Genomic DNA, 3,583 nt, shown 5'->3' with positions numbered 1-3,583 from the left:
ACAACAAGCTATGAACCTCCACGCAAACGTGTCAACTTCTGAACAGCGGTCATTCCCCGATCCTGGCTGGATATTAGCCAAGGGCTGGATATCAGCCCAAGCGAGTTGCTCAATGCTCTCCCAGGAGGGGGCTTGCTGGATGGGAGGGATTTTCCAGCGTGACTTGGATGAACCTAGAGCTATTTCCCCACTGAGCAGCTCCAGCCTGAGAGGCACCAGCAGCCTTGGCTGAGGGGTAGTAGGGACAGATGTGGGTCTCCCAATCTGTTGATGACTGACCTGGTGCTGTGGCCCTCAGAAGTCTCTGGAGAATTTAGGCCTATATACAACCAGGAGAACCCTCTGAAAATCTAGCAGCTGGGTTACGGAGGTTTGGATTGGTTTCCAAGGGAACAGAAGCCCCCATCCCAACCCCGGGAGAGGCCCAAGGTGTAGTGGGAGACACTGGCCCTTGGAGCTGAAGGGCCCAGGGTGGAGGAGGAAGAGGCCACATGGGAAGGGGGCAGGAAGGGGGGTTTGGCACGGGCCTCTGCTGCCTGGTCTCAATTTACTTGTGAGGAGCCCCCTAATAGCCGGGTGAGAGCCGTGTGCGCTTTCCTGAGAGCCTGCTAAGTGTTTATGGAATGATTTGTGAGGAGCAGTTTCGTTGGAAGCAGCTTGGGGAAGGTATGTTATTAAGAGCTCTTTCTCCAAGTTCCCCTTGGCTCGCTTCCCTCCGGCCCCTGGGGTCTGGGCAGCCTATGGTCACAGCAGCTGTTTGCTATTTTGTAAGCCATGGGGCCTTGATCATACTGGAGCTGAGGGAAGACAGGGAAGTGGGGTGATTTCCTCCTCCCTAAGGGGGCATAATGCAGCCAAGAGCTCCGAAGCCTGTGTCAGGACCATCTCCCGAGGGAGCCAGGGGTCCGCCGTGGGCCTAGGAGGAAGGTGTCAGGGGTCATAAGAATATGCTGGGGACCGTCAGCCAGTCACATGAAAGCCAATGGAGGATGGTGTCGGGCGGTGACAGACTTACCTTCTCTGTCGGACTGCAGCTTCCTGAGTTAGGACTTCAGATGTCTCAACTTCACCCGGCATGGAGGGCTAGCCCAGAGCAGGCTTGGTGATCCTCTTTTACTAAGCCATCTAGCCTGCTCAAGTCAGGTCACCTCAACTGACCAGGGCCACGATGAGAACTCTGGGACAGCTTGTGAACTTCAATTAACTATGAGGTTTTATCTGGGAAGCCCAGTGTCATCTATGAATTATTCTATCCATGGAAACCTTCCCACACTAGGTGAGACAGAAGCCTCCCCACCCTAAGGTCAGGCTACAGAGACCATTGGAGTCAGGGACTGGCTGCCTGGACTCTGAGACCCCTGCTTGGGCATGTGTGGCTGCCAAGATCTTTATTTATCACTGAATATACAACAGCTCTGTGAGATCAGGCTTTGACACTTCTTAGTACTGAGAAAAGTGAAGCCTAGAGATTGATACCACACTCTTGAGGCTATCCAGCAAATGCCCACTCGGGTAGGAGTCAAATCCAGGTGTTCAAGACCGACACTGGGGCTCTTAATTTTTATACTGGCCAAGGACACCTGTTCATCATCACACTTGGCTCTCCACACTGACCTTCTCTGTGATGGATACCTGAATATACGGGTCATTTACCCAACGGTTTCCTGAGGACAGGAATCGGATTGACAGCATCCTGCGTCCTGAGGAGTCAGTACTTGGTCTGGAATAGAGGAGCTGGACGGACAGGTAGATAGATGGGTAGCGGCTGGGTGGATGGATAGGTGGATATTGAGTAAACGGAGGAATGAATGGATAATGGATGGACTGATGGATGGATGGGAGGTTTTGGATAGTAAATGAATGGGTAGGGAGTTGATGATGAAGGATTTATGGATGGTGAACATAAGGATGGGTGGTGGATGGATGAACTCATGGGTGAATGGATAGATGGTAGATGATGGTGGGTGGATCTTGAGTGGGTTCATGGTTAAGTTTATGAGAGACTGAGTGAGCTAATAAAGCCTCCAACACAGTAGTATCTTAGAGAGCGGCTACTCGGGTGAAGGGATGAACATTTAGATCTTAACAGGTGCCCAGTACTAAACTGAGGGACTGTCAGAGAAGTTGTTTTTGTTAGGAGTGAGTTTTGGGGGAGTGGGAGTCTCCACTGGCATTTTGTGAGTGGGGACAGTTGACAGTTTTTTTAGGATGTACGGCTGATTGAAAAGATGATTTTATCTATGACTCCAATCTAACTCTTTTACATATATTCACAATTTTTTTTGCAGGATTCGAATGCACCCTATTGTTTCCAGAAATACAGTCACCTTTTAACCTGGGGAAGATTGTCCTGTGTTCAGAACATTTTTTTGAGACTGATTTGCTGTTTCTCAATAGTCAGAGCATGGACAGAAGTACTTCTGGTGGTGTCTGAGGACCAGCTGGATGTTCCTGGCCCCCAGCCTGTGTGGATAGAAATCACCACCATACAGAGCCTACCTATACACCCGTCCTTTCATCCTCTAGGGCCACCAGCCCCAGCGTGAAGATGGTGACCTGTGTGTTTGTGTTAGCAGTTCCTTTCCATTTATTTCATCTCAGTATCCCTCCGTGAAGGCTGTGCGGGAGCCAAGTCTCGTGAGCGAACACAGAGTGTGCTTACACTCACGTGCCTGCGTGTCTTCCTCACTCTGCTCCCCGTGGTTAGAGCCGGAGGTTGAAATCAGTCAGGAAGGAAGTATTTACACCACGGAAATTGGCGAACGATATAAATCAAGTTTCCCTTTTCCTTTAGGGAGGCGGCTGTTAAATATTTACTAGTTCACCGGCGGCCCTTGCTTCTGTCACCGTGAGTGGAAACAGGCAGTGTTATCAGCGACGATCATCCCTGTGGAACGGCAGGGCATGGGGCCTGCAGGCTGACGCAGATGGAAGTGGGGACACACTGCTTGTGGCAGGTGACAGGAAGGCTCCTGAACAAGCCAGGAAGCTCTGAATCCGTGAGAGCCAGGGAAAGAGGCAAACGGCTGTGGAACACGGTTACTGCTCCTGAAGAATTTAGCGGCTAGCAATTCTGCACAGCACACAGATGTGGGGTCCCTTGAGGCTGCTGTGTTTCTGGGCTAATTTGTTCATTGCGGGTTTGACTGATAAACAGAGCAAGAGAGGCCATGTGGCTTCGACAGTGGCCAGCCTCAGCTTGCTCCCCCATGGTGTCAAGTCCCTTTTGATGTCAGTCCCTCATGCTGCTGAGCTCAGGTCCATGGCACTTAGAAGCTGTAACTTCTAAATGCTTGCTGTGTGATGGGCCTACTGTGTGCTGAGTGTGTCTCCTCAGTACTTCCTCCTAGCTTGCCTCAAATGCTCAACAATCTTCCTTCTCAACTTCCCCAGTGCTAGGATTACAGGCATGTACCATGCTGCTCAGTCTGATGTCATCATTTTTTTAGGTTGAATATTTATTTAGTGGGTTATGGAGGGGAAAGGGAGAGGGGGAGAAGAAGAAGAAGAAGAAGAAGAAGAAGAAGAAGAAGAAGAAGAAGAAGAAGAAGAAGAAGAAGAAGAAGAAGAAGAAGAAGAAGAA

Source organism: Microtus ochrogaster, chromosome 22 (genome assembly GCF_000317375.1).
Source record: "Microtus ochrogaster isolate Prairie Vole_2 chromosome 22, MicOch1.0, whole genome shotgun sequence".
In the NCBI taxonomy this organism is placed as follows: domain Eukaryota; kingdom Metazoa; phylum Chordata; class Mammalia; order Rodentia; family Cricetidae; genus Microtus; species Microtus ochrogaster.
This window is presented reverse-complemented; position numbering follows the sequence as displayed.